At 44.6% G+C, this 19,108-nt stretch overlaps 1 protein-coding gene and 1 long non-coding RNA gene across 20 annotated transcripts in view; one reads left to right on the forward strand and one right to left on the reverse strand.

Moving 5' to 3' along the window:
• LOC135905650 (uncharacterized) overlaps positions 1–14,881 on the reverse strand; it is a 30,247-nt gene extending 15,366 nt beyond the window's left edge. For 3 of the 17 annotated variants that reach the window (XR_010565596.1, XR_010565537.1, XR_010565445.1), the window contains exons 1-7: positions 14,541–14,745; positions 13,635–13,688; positions 13,129–13,178; positions 8,182–8,326; positions 5,539–7,419; positions 1,975–2,593; positions 675–764 (exon numbers count right to left, since the gene is read on the reverse strand). This is a non-coding gene — a long non-coding RNA (uncharacterized lncRNA). The other 14 variants (XR_010565565.1, XR_010565516.1, XR_011511336.1 and 11 more) reach the window with 12 other exon arrangements.
• A 173-nt stretch (positions 14,882–15,054) lies between these two features.
• Positions 15,055–19,108, forward strand: part of LOC135906095 (insulin-like growth factor 1 receptor) — a 228,010-nt gene continuing 223,956 nt past the window's right edge. For all 3 annotated transcript variants that reach the window (XM_065437388.2, XM_065437318.2, XM_065437459.2), the window contains exon 1: positions 15,055–15,608. The gene's annotated coding sequence lies outside the window, so the exon portion shown is untranslated. The remainder of the gene's footprint in view (positions 15,609–19,108) is intronic.

The raw sequence follows: 19,108 nt of genomic DNA on the forward strand, positions 1-19,108 counted from the left end.
CGCTAATGTTTCTTTAAGCACCCTATAAGGAGTTCAATGTAAGCTCACCGGCTGAGTTGTTTGAATATATGTTTTTTAGGAGACAAGCTGGTTTTGAAGACAGTCAATGGAATAAGTTGGAAAGCAACTCTGCGTAATCTTTTTTTTTTTTTTTTTGCTGCACCACATGCTGCCAAAGCTTCTTTAGTCAAATAACATGCTGTTAACTCGCGCAGCTAATGTGAAAAAGACTAAAAATTTCTCTATATATTTTCTTCCATAATTGTTGATTACTAGCTGAAGGTTGGTGCATTTATACTATGGGATACAATAAACTTCAGTAACCTACATTTATTTATTCTATGAGTCAGTTAATATTTTTGCCTCAATAACCTGCTTTTTGCAACAAGGATCTTCATCAATGGGAATAAGAAAGGCATTCTGGGTAAGAATATTCTTAACAAAACAATATGGCTAAGGGATTAAGCAGGTATGGCTTCATGGCAGCTTACACTATGCTGTTTCAAATTGCCTTCCTAGGGAAATAAAAGGCTCATTCTAAATATAAAATCAAACAGACTGAACAGACTGCAATAACATGATAATTGGCCATGACATTGGACTGTCAATAGAAATCGGGACAAGGAAAAGTGCCATTCTGTTTGATGAATAAGAAAATATTTCTGTATTCATACATCACCCACAGCATGTTGCATATGTTGATATCAGTTGACTCGTATGCTGCTGTGCACTTCTTGGCTTTTCAATGCAATGACAGAATTATTCTGAAAAAAAAAAAAAAAGAATGAACGCTTGTGAAGGCACACCCTAAAATAATACAGCAGGCAAATTTTTATCGGCAATACACAAATACAAGATGCAGAAATAAAAAAAAAACTGTCAAACAGCTTGTGTCACCATCCTGTACAAGCTATTTGAAGGTTAATAATTTCTGTGGTTTGGTAAAGAGCAGAAAGTGTTCCTCGATCTTATGATTTGAGAACCCCGGAGCTTTTGAATAGTTTGAAAGGTTTAGTGAACTGGAGACCTTGCAGTGACAAGAATTCTTATAGAAACAGCAAGTGAAACATTTGGAAGGGCATTTCCATCTACTTGAATGAAGCCACATTCTTAAGTTTGACATGGGTCAAACTGAACACAAGAAGTGGTACTGTATTGACAATGATTGCAAATTGGGACTTGGGCTGTTTTCAATAAAACTTGAGTCCTCTAAAACCCTTAAGAAGCCACATTTCGCATTGACTTTAGAGTGTGAATGATGTGAAAAGCACGTAAAACATAACCCTGGCAGATTGAAATGTGACATGCCTTTTCTTGCCAAGGTCTCAGCACGACATCTTGTTTTAAATTCACAATGAAAAAATGGCTGTGGCTTAGGTAAGGTTAAGCCCAGGATGCGAAGCATACTAGCCTTTATTTTAGTTGTTGAACCACTGTTTAGCCTGGTGAACTGCTGTTGCTTGGCTATATTTGGTTCGGCTAGACGAAGAAACAACTCATGCATTACTTCTTCGCCTTCAAGAGTGGAACGCGACAGCGTTCCCGTCGACCCGCCAAGGGGTGTAAGACAATGGGCTACAGGGCAGCGACTACGCGCCCCGCATTGGACGCGGTGAGCGTCGAGCAAAGCAGCGTTCGGCGCGGCAACGAAATGTGCGCCTGAGCAAGAGACGCACGCCTTAGAAACAGCGCGTTTCTAAGGCAACACCGCATTCACTAGAGGCGCTTTTGTACCGCTTTGAAGCGTTGTACTCGTGGCTCAGTGGTAGCGTCTCCGTCCCACACTCCGGAGACCCTGGTTCGATTCCCACCCAGCCCGTCTTGCAAGAGTTGAGCCAAAGCCACTTCTCCTCTGTCGTGACGTCACGGTGTCACGTGATTTCATGGTCACCGCCGCGCCTGAGGAGCTGGGTTGAGCCCTCGTAATATGCTTCGCATAAAATTTTTCCTTCAATAAAAGAAATATAAACTCACCCAAAGGTGTGCCCGATAACCTGCAAGCTGGTCTGTGATGGCCAATGCTTCAAGACCTGCTGCTGCTAAGTGAAGCAATCATTACAATGATAATTATTCTCTTCACATGCTGTTCCCACTCAACATAACGTCTTTGTATCTCTCCATGTAATCAGGTCACTTATTTAATGCTTAGCAGTTATCTGTGCTTAGACAACTCACACATTTATTGCAACAGCCCAATTTCACTGTTGTAGAAATACTGCTGTAAGCAGGCACACGCAAACACGCACGTACCCGACAGGAATGAACAACACAAGAAACTCCAATGGCAGATCAGTGCGTTGGACAAAGTCCACGTTTTCGAAGTGGTCTTGCCCTCCCTGCAAGGAAGCACTTCCTCCGCCGTCACACGAATCTTATCTCTAGAGGCCGAGCGGGAAAAACGAACACTTCCAGGCGGCTGCAGAAAATCTCTGTGGCTCATCACAAAGCCCCGATGCTCGTGCAGAGATAAGAGATCTCGCAGGACCATGATAGCCACGCTGTCTCTGTGCGGTCGGCAACAGTGGCACGGAAAGTTTGCACCTCGAGCTGAGAGCTGGCAGAAAAACAGGTCTGTGCTGAGGGGACACTTCTCCTGCAGTGGTAAAAACAGTGACCCCAAGACAAGCAGTAAAATGTAATGTGACCACGCCAATGTGACAGCACTACTATTGCAGCAAACATGTCATACCTCATAAGCCGAGCAATGACGGGAGGCAACAAAGGGTTGAACGAACACCAATGGAAAGGACAAAGGCTCACAGCAAGATGAAGACGATGTGTTTAGCTGTGGTTGGGATACTGCCGGAGGGTTGTCTTCATCAAGGCAAAAAGTGCTTTCCTTGGCAGCATTTATATATAGTTCACCTTCCCCAGCCTACAATAATGGGAAAGGGTAATAAGGGTTGTGTAGGGTCTGGGAAGTTGAAATATTCAAAAATAAGGGGTGTTTATTTTGTGACAGCGAAAGAACGACAGAAGAAGAGGGGTTCTGGTGCCAGTTCTGCCAAAAAGTAGGGGTGACAATAGGAAATAGGTGCCAAGGAGAGATATTATAGTACCGATAAAGAGAGGTCCCCTTGTTATTTCATGTTGGCTCCAGCAGCAAACATCTACCGAGAGTTTTGCGTGCAGGGACATGCTTGAGGTCGTAAAGCCCTACTGCCTATCATGTGCGCCTGTCGAGTGGGTGACTGAAAAAGTTATTCCATTTTTCTTCGCAAACTTTATCAGTAACACTTCATCCAGTTGAATTCACATTTTTCAATTACTGCTTACTGACATGGTCTCGAAAGCTCAGTAGTGTCATCCTGTTTACAAGTGTGCATATAAGTCAGAATATCCCATTTCTACACCAAATCCAGTCACTTTACGACTCTGTGCTTTTCTTCAATAACCAAGCGCTGCGCCACAAATCTGAAGTACGAGCTAAGACACGCAGTGCCCAATAAGAATGATGTTGAGCAATTAACAACAAATGTATTGTACTGGTCCCTGGCGTGCCTCCACCTTATTTTACTCCTCACAATTGACTACCACTTCATTCAATAAATGAGCTGAAAAGGTTCTCAATTAGTCATGAAATGGTCATCTAAAAAAAACAGAGCATGACATGACCCTGTGATTAAAATGCTGGCTGTCTGGTGTGATACAAGGGCAATTGCACAAGTGATACACTTCTAGTGGTTGACAAACTATAAGAGAAATGAGGAAAAAGAATGATCGAAGAGGAAACGCTGAAGAATAAACAGAAGACACTACTCAAGATCCGTGCAGCATGTTCTTACTACACAGATTTGCATGGCCACTGCGTGGTCACTGCGTTTACATCCCTTATATTATGAGGCATGGTGTGGTCACTGCAAGTTTGGGCAGAAAGGTGAACTTTAACTCTAAAGAACTTCACAGGTCATTTTATGTAAATTTATCAGGTACAAGTAAACATGTCCCCAGTTATACTTTGCCAGTGTTCAACTAAGGTTTCACATCGGTAAGAATTTCCCTTTCAGAGGTTCTTCTTCTTTTTCTCCTTTTTTTTTTGCAGGTGCCTACTTGATAGGAAAAAATGCATCTCTAAAGACTGAACACTGCATAGCTGTCCTGATTCACACACTGCGAAACAACCTTAATTCTGTCCTCCGAACAGGTCACTATGGGCGAGCACTAAATTTGTTCTTGGTTGGCATGTTACTCTTTTGGAATCGTGCCAGTGATTCTGCACTATCATATGGATGTGACTTATTAGCAATGAAAATGAGAGCTGAAGGCCGAACTTGCCTTCAGCCATAATTACAGTATAGCATCACAGATTTTATTCTCAGCACCCCTACAATGAAATGACCTGAATAACGAATGACTGACTGTGTCCTGGCCAAATTCCTACCTTTCATATTTATTGTGATTGCCTCTACAACAAAGACCACTGCAACAAATTTGCCTGTACATTGGAGGAATTAAGCTGTTCCCAGCAGCTGATTTGTTGCTTTACAACAAATCGCTGCGTAACGGTGCCACCACTGCCTTCCACATACGCCATTGAGTTGTGGTCTGTGGTAGACCTAACGGCAATGCTAGTGACACACTTGACGAGTGTGCAAATGTCAGTGAGTATTACAGTCGTGCTGCACTGCTCCAGAATCAACTTGTACGCTGCTGGTAACACAGCAGCTGGTGTGATCGCTGACAAATCATTACTCGCTGACATAATTACTGGCAAATTTTCAAAGCCATCTAGAGTAGAAAGGATGCGAACATCAACGAAAGCAACAGCAATGCAGAGCCAGCAAATGAACCAAGAATTCTGACTTCAGGGGGGCAATAGCAAGACTTGACAATGTGCAGCTTTATCTTGCATCACTCCCCCTTTTTTTTGTGGAGTATGCAGTGAACTTTGGTGCAAAATAAGGTTGACTGCACTTGCATATTCTATCAGATGAAGTGTCATGAATTATTAGCGAATTATTTCACAGTCTCCCTTGAACTCATGTTAAATAAAGGTTTTTTCTTGTTGAACATGACAAGAGATGGTGCACTTTCTACCTGCTTTTGTCTCTTTCGCACGGGTGAGTTTGAGCCGCGATCATCGGCTTCCCTCGCATGACTTCACTTGCCCATACAGCGGAGGGCGCACGGCAACGGTGTTATCGCCCTTGGACTTTATACAGAACCTCATGGCGACGGCAATGCCGACAGCGGAAGTGCACTAAGAGTGGTCATATAATTACTATCACAATAAAATGAAAACTGTTCTTAAAGAAAAAAAAAAGAAAAGAAAAGAAAACTTGGGTGGCTGCTCATGCCGCACTTGAGCGATGTAACTGGTAGCATGGGTGAGTTTGGCTCGCTCTTTACCTTTATGGTAGTACCCCTATGCTATTCTCCTGCTGACACTGCCACCTTGTCTCCACATCGAGACACAATAGCAAGCCGCACCCTTTTGTATGTTGGGCCCTCTTTGCATTGACACTTCACTCCCTTAATTGTTTCCAAACATGTGGCACATTGCCCAGGCATTTCAACAGTGCATCACTGTCTATTCACCTTCTTGCAGCTATGTCTTTCGGCAGAAGGGTCGACGCTACCCTCTCCACATGTCCACCTTGCGGTGCCCTTTCCATTTCTCACAGCAGCTGCGGTGGTGATGAATGTCAGCGCTCACTCCGCCTAATCACAGTGAACCTCTTCTCAGGAATGTCCCACCGTCTCTCCTCTTCTTCCTTCCCTCGGAGTGGTCTAGGCCAAAAACTAAATGGCATACCCCTGCCACTGAAAGTCCGTAATAATCAGCGGAATGCAATAAAAATAAGGAATCAACTTAATGGTGCTTTATGTGGAAAATACTGCTGTCTCAACAAGTACCAGGACTTCCACAGTACAAAGGAAGTTTCCTTTCATGTCAGGAGCCTGTCACTGTGTAGAAACACCAGGTGAAATTGCATTCTAGTACTACAGAAATGGACTTCTACAATAAAGATTAACACAGAGAACCCTAATGTATAATACGTCTTGTCGTGAAGTCAAGCACCAGGCTCAATAATGTACCTTGTGGTGTACGCATGGCAGTTATAGACTAACAAGTTTTGAGGCATTAGCCTCAAACACATGTTTGCACCTCTGTTCCTCATACACTTAAGGGACATTTGAATGGGGCACTTACTCAGGTGGACAGGTTATTGTGATAGTGTTTCTGAAAAACTCCCGCTCCATACCTCTGTGAACCACAACATCACGTGCCACTATTGAGAAGAAGCATCTGAAAGGCTCAGAAGTTAACCTCTGCCTAGCTGTCAGACTCCTTTGCGGCACCTGAACAAGGAGTCCTGTCTTACAGGGGAGTTTCATTCAGCCAAACACTTTACAAACGCATAGCATCGTCAAGTGTTGCACTCCTCATGCAGTGAAGAGAGATGTCGCTCCCCTGTGTGGACACTTCCCTAGCAGGGTTTATTTGGCAACTAAAGTCTGCAAAAAACACACACAAGCCTGTAAACAAAGTGGACACTTTACACTTGTGTGAGAGGCTTACACAGTGCACCTTCTTAAAAGATGCTTAAGATATTTTTTTCTTTTTCACCACATCTATACAAAATGAAATAGATCTCAGTGGTGAGAATAATGGGGAAATGGCTGCATTTAAAATGCTTGACTAGCCCTGTAATCTCCAGGAAACAAAGGCAACATGATGAATATTAAGTAAAGCCATATTCCTAAACTACCCTTCTGCAATAGCAAAATGGCCACTCTTGGCCAGGGAGGAGGCTTGCCAAGCCAAAGAACATCAAAAAACAAGACATGTTGGAACGCTGTCCTCAAGTTCCTGCCCCAGCTTGCCAAAATGTCATGTGCTTTGACAGCGTCTACTTGGAGGCTAGTAAAATGTTAATCGGCAAAGGACTTTGCATTCTACAGGAATTAAAGATTTAAACGAGCAAGTTCCAAAAACATTTCCTGCGCCAAAATGGCCAGATTATGATAAGTTACTTCAAAATTTGTGAGTAGCACAGACACATTGGGGCTGCGGTTTCAGCGCAAAATTCAAGGGAAGCTTTTTTTTATCCAGTAATAATCAATCCTTTTACATCAGGCAAATCAAATGATAGTTTTGAAGAGATATTTCACTACTGCAAGCCGATTTGCTGTCTCTAACTCTAGGCTGATTAGTTATGTTGCCAAGTACTTACACATTTTCAGACTTCAAACACATTCTTGGGCAGGTATACTTCGGAGAAAAAAATAATGACTTAAAATATAGCTTTCATTCTTTTTTTTAGCAAACATTATGTGTTCAAACCAGTACTTAACTTCCTGATATGAGATTCAATGCCAAGTCCGGAAACACGGTACACACCTCAGATGCAGGTTTCCAGAGTACCACAGATACGCCTAGTCTCTCAATTTCACTTTCACCTAGGTTGCACAAACCTAATTACAGGAACGAGCAAATGAGAGAATGAGAAGAAAAAAAAAACATGTAAAAAAATACATTTTTTTTTCTTTTCGTAGTGGAGTGAGGAAATCACGGGATTTAACATGCCAGAACAATACCGGGTTTATGATCATATGCATGACCTCATGCTCATCAGCAGAATGCCACAGCCACTGAGCTAACACAGTACGTGAGTGCGGTTGATAAGATACACCCTCGAACGCCCCCCTAGATTCCCTAGAGAAATATGCAATGGCATTCTCCTCGCCATTCCGCTCATTGCTGCCCTGAAGCAGTGGCAGGGCCAATACTCATGTGCCATGAACATACCGATCTTGGTCTTAGTAAACCTCCACAAAATCCCAAAGTCAGTCCCAGCTATATGCATAATGATGCGTATGAATCATGCAAAGGTTATAGAGGTATCACTCAAGCTCGTGTGTGTGAAATCGACCCTTCTCTGGATCGCACCACACCGGAGAAGCGGCATTTGCTTGCTAGCACTTTCGCAGCAGCCCTAGCAGTCGAGAGCTGTGAACCCTAACCTACGTTTCTTGGTGAGTCGCGACTGCAGTGGGTTCAGGCCAGTGAGGACAGGGATAAATCTTTGACTGACAGCATTTATTCGCCTCAATTACACACTAACGACAAGAAAAGCAGGCAACAACAAAACCACAGTGCCAGACTGTTCTGCGCAGCTGTGGTTAGAACCACAAAATAGGGGAAGCACACAAGGGGCTTATAATGGTTCAGCTCACCTAGTGTGGATCCCCACTCTTGGTCCTGGGGTGCTGCAGAGGGGATGGCGCCGGCAGCCTCCACGGCTGAGTTGAGATGTGGCCAGTCACAGACTCTTTAGCCGAAAGACAAAAGAGCCTCGAAGGAATTATGTTTGACCTCTAGCTGTGAGGAGAGGGAGTGTTACCAGTTACCAGAAGAGGGAAGTAGGGAAAGGGCCCACGAAAGTTAACGAAAGCAGAAGTGCCCTCTTTACACAACTTTCCGTTAGCGCATGTGTAATCGTCACGTAAATGTCACTTCTGGGATATTGTGGTGTGCGTGCATTCCCACAAGATACAGTATCAGAATTTAGTAGCGATATAAATATGTGCCAAAATGTATTCACCACATCAACGTAATCAAATATTTAGCTCTTGTTGGCCAGGATATTGTAAAACTATTATTACTTCATTTTCATTCCAAATCTGGCATAAGGCCTCTGTAATACGCCAAAATAGCTCTGGCCCTGCACGAGATATTTTGATCTATCATGGAGGGCTAATGGGAGATTTGGAATAAAAACAGAGTGGAATAGCTCTTGCGTAATCCCAGCCATACTGTCTGTCATACAACTGCAACTGAAGCATCTGACAAGTTAACCAATTTTACCGGACACATTAACTAAAATACACCACGACACCAAGTTTCAGAACCTGAACTGTACGTTGCACTAATCTGTATGCATCCCACAGCAAGCAGGCAAAATTTGAACACATTCAGTAACACACATAACTTATCAGTGAATTTTTTTTATATCACACTAGAATGGTACGCCAGTCTGGCAACACTAATGTTTGATGTCCCGAGTCGCATTCCATGTTGTTCTAGCATGATCTCATTCTCGCATGTGTGTCTCAGCTTTTGGCAACCAGCCAGAGATCATTTCTGCAGGCATCTCCTGCAACTGCTCTTTGTGAGTGACATAAATGCTGGCACAATGCATTGGTGGTGCCCTTACTGACAATGCACTCTTTTAGCCCACCGTGTTAGTGGTTTCAGAGTTTTTGAGCAGACGACACAGCAGCAATCTTGCAACTTGTGACGTCACGTAACTGACACATACCATGCCAAAATGGCAGTTGCTGTTGATGGGAGGGTCTTTGAGTCAACGATTTCGAACAGAAATTTTGCGTTAGAATCTGTTCCGAGACCCTAGCTTATTTGTGTGCATAACCATACTGGTTGGTTTACTCTCATTTACAATACAAAACTGAGAACAGTTGGATGTCGTAGCTCTTTCACAGGAGCAGTGCTGACAGAATTTTGGACTCACTTGTCCTTTATTTCAGCAGATAGCTGTCAACTACATAATCATGGTTCGAGGCCTCGATTTCTCAAGCATGAAGCAAATGATGACTTATACTATACTTTTAAGCAATCGATTCAATCGATTCATGTGGAGGTGCCTGAATGTGTTGAGCATGGCCATGATATGTTTTTATTCCATTTGTCTTTCTCATCGGACATGGATGGATGGAAAAACTTTATTTTCTCCGTGCTAGATGGCCATCAGCTCATGGCTGACGGCGACCTGGGTCAGCCATGACCCAGGCCATTCACATGCACATATTCTTGTCTTGGAATATGGGAGGTTTGCCACATTTCTCATGTACCTGAACCTTTGCCTACTCTATCACTGTTGTTTGTTTGAACGAAGGCTGTCGCCTTTCTCACAATGAGTGGACAAAATTCTGCATGTGTGTGCTGATGGAAAAGGCAAAGGACCACCATATAACAGAAATATGGGAAAGCCTTCCGTATTGCCCAAAGAAAAGGAAATATTCATGATCATTCCATTTATCATGTTAGTAAGACCTTAGTGAAAGTAATTAATAAACATAATTTTTAACTTCGCATTTTCAGTATTAGTGAATTTTTTGTCTTGCACATTCTCACAGCTCTTGAGTGTTCCTGTCAATGTATCTGCGATTAATTCATTGTTTACGCTACTACAGTTCTCCAATAATATTAGCTTTCTACTTTATATACATTTTAACTCCATTATAACGAAGTTGTATCCAATACAAAAATACCTTCACTGCATCCAACATTCATCATAAGCATACACTCATCAAAAGCCGATATCGGTGAGAAATATTTTAGATTTTCTTGCTTTCTTTAATCATAAGTCACATGCTCGCAAGCTATATCAAAGTTGGAGTGTATTACTTGCTGCAGCTATGCCTCAGCTTGTGTAAATCAAGTAAAAAGGGTAGTCAAGGAGGTCCTTCACAAGGCCCTGAAGCTCAGAGACCATTACCATCTCTTGACTTCAGGACCTCCTCCTGCATTTCCCTGTACTGAAACGCTTCAGCCTACTGATAAACTTGATTCTGATAGGTAATTAATTCCCTTTGTTTATGGCAGGTACATAGTCAAAATTTTTATCATTTTTCAGAGATCTAAGCCCCCAGTGGTTTGACAATCTGTTTCCCCCAATATATATATATATATATATTAATTTATGTATTACAACGCTGTACTAGAATACCTCACACACAGAACAAGAACTGTCTGATGGAAATTAACACTCATTCACATGCATCTAATGCCCAAGTAATTCAAACTATGTAGTCAAGGTGGCACAATGTTCTCTACGCCTCATAGTGGAACACTTAATCCAATATAGGCATTAACTAAAGCGTCATGCTTTCCTCTTTGTGTGTTTGATGTGCTTTCATATATTATGACATAAATGGCATCTAGATGATTATATATAGGCAAGCAAACTTGGGAAGGAGCATCAATCATGGATTACATAAATATATGCAGCTGTGGTCTGTCTTTCTTTTTTTATTAGATTTGTTTTAACGCACCCAACAAACACAAAATGTTTAACATGGTGGCAGCGCTGCAACAATGTATACGCTTGCAGATTTAGGAGGCACACAATTATTGAGAAGACATGATGATTCTACTATGCCAAGTCATCTCCTACATATGAGATTTTAACAGTATGACCGTAATAATGGTCCTGCCTTTAATACAGTTCCCTTTTCTTTTAAACAATGTAGTTATATGTGCCTTGTCCGAATACTTGCTTCATATTGGAATTTTCATACGCTGAAGCTCCTCCATAAACATGGAGATAACTTCGTTGACGCTATCTAGCCCCCCCGTGAATGGACAAGAGATCCAGCCGGTTAACCTGCTCTTCAGCTGTCATGTTTTGCAAATATTTCTTTACTCTCTTCAGTGCTGACCCTTATGAATCATTTGAGGAGTGTGTGACAGGTCTCTATGACATTCAACTAGAGTGTCCATTGCACAGCCTGGAAGCTTTCCTTCCTGCATGGCTTGCCATTTTGCCTACCAAATCTCTAACTCCCCATTAGGCATAGTGACATGGCCATTCTCACAGCTCTGTATAGTGTTGTTGTCCGATGTCTCGAGTGGCGCTTGAGAGAGGTTGTCGATATAGGAAATGTACAAAACTTCAATGTAGTGCTTGTCTTAGCAAGTAGAAGAATAATTACCCTGATATTTCTGTATGCCGAATGTGTACCTGTAGCACTTTGCACTTCACTTCAAACTCGGTTACTTTGTGTGGATCCAATATGAAATTTCCCTGCTTGTCTTGCGGGGAAAAAGAAACCAAGAAACTGACACTAGGCTCTCTTGCCCAAGTCAGCACACTGACATTAGGAATAATGTTTATGCCAGCCTATGACAATATGTTGGGGAAATTAGTTTCTTTGTATGCAAGCAAGTACGTATCTCTTCTGCGAGAGAAATGGGTGCATCACCGCTTGCACTTGCATTTCTTTTTCGTTTGCGAAAATGGACAAAGAGTTTCATTTTGGGATGGGAGGGGGCAGTCCCCCGAGCCACCTTGGGCACTCCCTTGAATACATGCCTGGTTTATGGATACAAATTAGGCAAGTTCACGAATACAGTCCAAGCAACAAAGCTTTTGTTTTATTGTTTTTAGTTATAAATAAAACCAAGTACATATACATATCTAACCTCTTCTAGCTGGTTGCTACAGTCTTGCAACATATTGGTCCTAAGCTGCTGAGTTGAAACTCGATGCTTAAGTGAGAGAAAGCCTCATACTGATGTCGTGTGTAGTTATCCAACAAAAATGTGTCAGCATGCCAACATCTGTAGAATAGAAAAACTGCTTTGCACATGAAGATTCTAGCAAGGCTGGACATGTCAAGAAAATTTATGGCTGCACCTATCCAGGTGCACAAATTGTGCTTGTCATCTCTGCAGTACTAACCACTTTGCAGCTGCCATATGGTGTGGGACAGTCTTGCCTTCCAAATTAATGGATGCACAGCAATAAAAGTAGTTAATATAAATGCGTTATTCAACACTACGTAACCGTAACGGTTTTCTGCAATAGCTCTTATTGTAGGGCATTAAATGGTTAGAAACTAATTTAAGGGTGTTCTAACCATGCACATAAGTACTCTTAAGTGATTAAAAAGTTTTTCAAATGCAAAAATAAATAAATAAATAAATAAATAAATAAATAAATAAATAAATAAATAAATAAAAATTAAGCAATAGGACGTTACATGCTGAAATAGCCCTTCAACTTCATAGTGCTAATGGGCTGCATTATGCTAGTGATTCAGTAACATTTGCAGTACAGAAACAGTTACAGGGGACAACCCTGGCATTACAAGACATGACATAAAAGATAAAAAACTGATCTGCTTCCTTTGGTTGTCTATATCCTAACCTCAAATATTACTCAATTAAGGCTAGAAACATACAATAATATTCAATAAATTTAAACATGAGGAATTCCAGTGTGTCTTATGAACAAATACTTTGTACAGCAACAAACACTGAACACGAAGTGTGGTACTGAAGGTAGAAATTTTAACAAGTGAAAAGAAAAGTTACACACTTAGAGGCCATAGCCGCCCCATTTCTTGTATTTGACATTAAGACAGTGTAAATTTACTCACCAGCTGTGTAGTAGGAAACAGCGCAAATCTTCATCTCACGATAGGTATGCCTGCAATAAAGACAAATATAAGCTCAACCGTCTGCATAAATAAAAGCTAGCAAACGGTGCTGCTACGTTTAGAATGGCAGAAGAGAAGCGACCATTTATTTATTTGTTTGTTTATTTATTTATTATACATACTTTCACAACAGAAAGGAGTGATGAAAATATACAATATTTGCAGTACAGGGAAAGAATAGAAAATCAAACTATAAGGTACTTTGAACGGCGATGTTAAAGTTAGTGGTGTCACAAATTGAGGCTGTGGAGGCGGGAAGGCAGTTCCATTCAATGGCTGTTCTTGGAAAAAGGGAAGAATTGCATAAATTAGTTCGACAAGATAGCACTTCAATTTTGTGTTGATGGTCAATGCGAGACGAGATGTAACTTGGTGTGGTGAAAAGATTTTCTTTAAGAGCAGGGTTAAAGTAATATATTCTATGAAAAAGACAGAGACGAACGTACCTCCGACGTGACCAAAGGTTAGGTAGATCTACTGTTCTTTTCATGGACATGACGCTAGAATGAGATGAATAATTTGAGAGAATAAAACAGGCCGCGCGGTTCTGAAATGACACACTGTACTCAGTTGTAAGCCGTCACCAAGACAAATGAGCAGAAAAACTTCCAAATGCCAAACGAGTTTTCATTTCGTAGTAGACGACCTTTCCAGGCATGTGTTAACAAGACCTGCAGTTTGGACAAGCTCTATAACATAGACAAAGGACACGGGTTTCTAACACAAATCGTCCCCTGCATTCGCTAGCAGATATCAGCGCATTTACAACATGTGGTTCGCGAAGATCGGAATTAATGCAGTACGCCCCTCTTGCAAAACACGCGAAGGAATGTCATCAATCACTTTCGAATCCCTGCAAGAACGAGCACAGTGTTTTAGATACTAGCTTGTCACTTTTGTCTGAAACATTGTTTCTATCGCGGTACAAAGATGCGCGTTTCTCCACTGTCACGGGTAAAGGCCGACAAGAACGCGTGAGGTGCGGCACATTAACGCCGAAATAATGTAAACAGGATGCATAGGGACGTCGCATTATTACAAGTAAAGCTCCCCCCCCCCCCCCCTTTTTTTTTATGTAAGCATACTGACACTGACAACTTTAAGCACGTACCGTGAACTTTGGTAGCATTTAGTTGCAAGTCTCATAACATGTCCCATATTGTTTATTTCGCATAGTTTTGGCAAACGAATGTGACACGGCCGCCTGTGTTTCACAGTCAAAGCTGCTGCTCACGTACATTATCAGTTCTTCTTACACCGGTGTTTATACCGGCGTTACCATAAAGTTACATCACACTACGCTACCTGAGCACTTGCTGTAGATCAAGTAAGCTCAAATCTTGGCGACCAACCTGTTAGTTACGCGAAGTTTTCTTCTGTCGCATCAAAGAGCACAAACGTTACGTTAGCTAAAAAAAAAATAAAAAATCTGCGTCAGAAAAACGGGAACTAACAAACGTGACGACAATGAATGTCCACCAACATGAAAAAGAGATTTGTGGCGCATTGCATGGTGTCATGTGAATAGTTTTAAAATCGAGTGACAACAAATAACAAACGAACCGCCTCTCTCACGCCTTTTGCAAAGGATTTTTTCCATTGGTCTTGCGCACCATCACGACTAATAAATATTTCTAAAACATATAAAACTTGCTAAATCACATTCTTGAGACTATTGCGCCGAGAGGACAAGAATAACGCACTGTAATACGCAGGAACATCAGTAAAAGTCGACAAAGAAACGCGCAGCGCCGGCAGTTTCGATTTTGATTTCGCCAGCAGCGGCGCAGTCGCGTTACCCTCGTCTGGCAACGGCAGCGGTTGTTTACATCTTTGCGAGACCATTCCCGATTCCCCCTACGCGGTCGCCTTTCCCCCCCCTCCCACTCGTGATACTTGGACTCAACCTCTCTCTCGGGCCAATCAACGACTCCTGTTATTTGGTCTAAAGTGCTATGTACGGAAATGATTGATCAAGTGGCATGAATGTGGTGGCCGTGCGTTTTTGTAACCCAAAGTGGTAAAGAGATTGTTCACCCTTCCCCCACTCCGGGTGCCCCGCTACCGACGCAGCGAGCTGCCGCCGTCGGCCCGCATTGACCAAGGTGTATATACACACAGCAGTGGTCCAAGAAAGAGACGCCGACGCCGCTGGTCTCGGAATATGCTACAACGCCGCGTCGGTGAAGCCAGTGCTGCCACACCGCCGGATTGTCTACCCGTCATGAGCTACACTCTTGTGTGCTGTGTTGTGTGTGATCGTGCTTGACGCCGCCAAAGGAGTTCTGATATTTTCCGCTCCGGGCCTCCTTGTTTTCCTTCGACGCTTGCATCCATGTGGGCCGCGATCTTGTTTGGGTGCCCCGGTCCGTGCCAGCGTGCCTCGCGATCGGATTGCTGAGTTTCATCGCGGCAAACAGGTGAGTCGGGTATTTACCCCACACCAGATCTGAGGGTTATTTAGATTTGCAACCCGCAAGACAGCTTTCGACGCCGATCGGCGTTCGCGACGCGAGGGTTAGCGGCTCGTTCGGTCGGTTTCTCTTCCAAAAATAACAAAAGGAGCGAAACATTCTGGACTACGCATTTGTGACCCCGGGCGATTGTGCCGCTTTTGCGCTCGTTATTGAGCGTTGTCGCTGTTAACGACGAGTTTTGCCGGTGGTGAAGCCGACCGAAAGAAGCCGCGCTTGAAGTGCGGCTGCCCTCCGGCTGCCTGGGTTGTTTGCGTTCGCATCGCAGGAACTTGCGCACGAGGCGGCGCTGCTCATTTTGTATTTTTACTTGTTTCATTTGTGTTGTTTTCGTGCCCACGCTTCGGTCCGTGCAGCGCCTCGCGGCGTAGCCGGAGCTCAGGATCCCGAAAACCTTCTTTACGGAGAGTTTGGCGACAAGGAGGAGCCTGAGGCAGCTGACGTTTGGGGTGACGTCGCGAGGAAGGAAATCGTCATGTGGCGTCACAGCATTTGTCCGCGCCGCCATATTTACGCACAATTCAACGTCATCGCAAATGACTGTGCCGCCATGTTATACGCACAATTGCTAACATTGCAAACTTTACGGAAGCAAACATGGCGGCGCCCTTCCAACCGAATGGGTCGTCACGAGCTAACGCCGGCCGTGGAACAACGTTTTCCTAGCGGGCCAGTATGAGCGTATGCTGACGCTGACGCAGGGTCACCGCTCTATTTGATAGCAATCGGCTTTCTGAGGCTGCGGTAGCCTATTAATGGGGATTTATTTCGAATATAACTTTAATGTTGGCATTTGTTTGTTGAAGCTGAAGAAAACTTTGTTCTGTCACGTCTCGCGACAATCTTTCATGAACGCTGCCACGCACGCGCTCCGCGTTCCTTGTTCTTGGCTCGACCACCGCACCGTTGCTAGCCGCGTTGCTACGTTTTGATGTCGCGCTGTGACATCATCGCAGAGTGCTTAGTGTGGGCGGAGCTACGGTGTCGTACTAAATGATGTGGTCCAGATCGTATCAAGTGATCGTTTTGCCACTATTGTAGTTTGCAGAAACTAAATTTTGTAAATATAAAGTCGCACGGAGATAACATTTAGGCTATGCTATGAATTCTGAAGGCGCTACTACTAATTTCATGTGAGACAGCACTGGCGGACAACTTTCTGTCCGAGTGCTGGGACTTGTGTGAAATGCCACAGTTTCTGACTACAAGCACAGGTAGCCTCGGCTGTGTCATTTCCTTTTCCTTTCTTTCTTTTACAATTCGAAGAAAGACATCGAAATACTTTATTGCATCTACAGTGGCAACTGCCGACAGCAGGTGAACTCGGTGTGACCTGAACTTTCTGTGGTTTCTAAACATAACACCGCGTCGCACTGTTTACCGGGAAACGTCGTAACCTTACTTCGTAGCGGTAATGGGTTGTTTATTTGACTTTAACATGAGGGAAAGGCCAGTAAGGAAATTACTGCTGACCGCTCTGTAACCGCCTGGCTACGTCTGCCGACACCTGAACTGCTTGAAGCAGTGGGGTTAAAGTTAAGGGGGAGGACAGGAAAATAGAATACACGGATCACCATGAACATAACTTGCGGATAATTGCGTGAATTCTACCTCGAGCAGGGCACACGTCTTGAATAGTTGATCGTGAGAGCCCCCTGTTCTGTGTCAAAAAAGCATGAGCGCGCCCCGATCGGTTCAGCCGTGCGCTCGTCTCCACTGACTGCTTCGGAGAGGCTTCGGAGAGGCAACGTGATGACGGCGTTGTTTCGGCCGTGTGCCGAGAACTAAGCGATGTTGTATTCGCTATTGAAGCCGATCCGTGCATTTTGTTCTCGGCTATCTGTACCTTGGTCGCGTTCGAAAGAAATGGAGGGAGGTTGCGCGCGGGGTCGACCGTCGAGGGTAGAAATTGGAGCGGCATTGTCGGTATCTCGTTCTCGTCCTTCGAGGACGGCCTTTCCGAAAGCCACCGGGAGCCGCCGCTGCTGAAAGGCGCGTTCTTTTTTTTTTTTCCTCCTTTCTGCCGTGTGTGTGTGTGCCGGCGGCGACCGCGTCAACGCGCGCTGTGCGGGAGGAAATAAAGACCGGCCAGGGCCTACAGGGAGGCCGACCGGCCGGCGCGTCTTTTGCTTTTTCCTGGGAACATTGGGACGTCGAGGTGCCTGGCTCGCTTGCCGGTCGTGTCTTGTGTACTACCATTGTTGGGAAGCCCGAAGCGAGCGGCCTTTTTTTTTCTCTCTTTGGCGCTCGTTGTCGTCTCGGGGGAAGCGGAGAGGGAAGGGAGCCGTAAAGCCGTGCGCGTGCAAGCCGGAGAGCTCTGTCGGCGGCGCCGTTCAGATGATGCCGGCGCCAAGCACAACAACAACAACAGCAGCAGCAGCGAGTGTGTTTCACAGCAGCCGTCGCCGTCTCTGTTTTGTGAGCGCCTGCCCCAGCCGCCGCTACGGCGCGCGTTGGGGCTAGACTTGAAGCGCGAGCGATGCGGCCACGCGGTTCTTGTTCTTATTTTTCTGTTTGTTTTGCGGGGTCGGCGGGGTGGGGAATGGTGGGGGACGCGCAGCGAGAGGGGGGTTGTGGCTACGTACGCGACTGCGCCGTCGCTCGCCGTGTGTCTATGTTGGGGGGCATTCTGCTACGGTTACCAGTTCGACGTCCTGTTGGGGAGGGTCCCCGGGTTCGTTCATTCGTTCGTTTCTCGGCAGCCGCCTCAGCCTCCTGCCCTCACGTGCTCCCCCTTCTCGACTCGCCTGCTGCCCCCCGTCCGTCTGTCCGTTCGGCGGGTTTCTTTTATTTGCGTCTTGTGCGCGTTTCGCTGGTGCCCCCCGTTTCTTCCCCACCCCGGTTTACGTGCGTTGAGGCTTCGTCGGGGCCGCACGGAAGCTGACGCAGACGTTGCTTATGCCGCGCAGAGCATGGTCCTTGTTTGTGCAGTAAGCTCCACCGCCGCCGCCGGGTTGTTTACGTCTCGAGCGCCGTGGACACGCACGGGATCGGCAAATCGGATACTTCCCGCCGCCACCTCCTCACCTTCCTTTCCCAGCGTTAAATGTGTTTTCTCCGTATCGATTTGTCTTGCTTTTTTTTTCCCTCCCCTCCTCTCTGCAAATTCGGTGTGCGCGGTGGTGTTCGTGCGTGCACGCATTATCGATGTTTCCTTGTCATTTTGCGGTTAGTGGCCATGGAGTTCGGTCTTCCGCTTCTCTGCGTTGTGTTATTACGACAGATATCCCCACACCGGGACAACCGGTGCATGAAAAAAGGGAGCGTAGCTGACGTTTCTCGTTCGCACTGTCTCCGTCTACCGAGGGCCTTCTGTCTATTTATTATGCAGAATCGGTGTTTCGTCACTGCTCGATATATTATTATTTCACTCTATATATTAGTACTGCGTACCAATTTGTCGAGCGGAAACTAGATGCCGTATTTTATATCGTTACCCTTACATA

Source organism: Dermacentor albipictus, chromosome 1, assembly GCF_038994185.2.
Source record: "Dermacentor albipictus isolate Rhodes 1998 colony chromosome 1, USDA_Dalb.pri_finalv2, whole genome shotgun sequence".
In the NCBI taxonomy this organism is placed as follows: Eukaryota; Metazoa; Arthropoda; class Arachnida; order Ixodida; family Ixodidae; genus Dermacentor; species Dermacentor albipictus.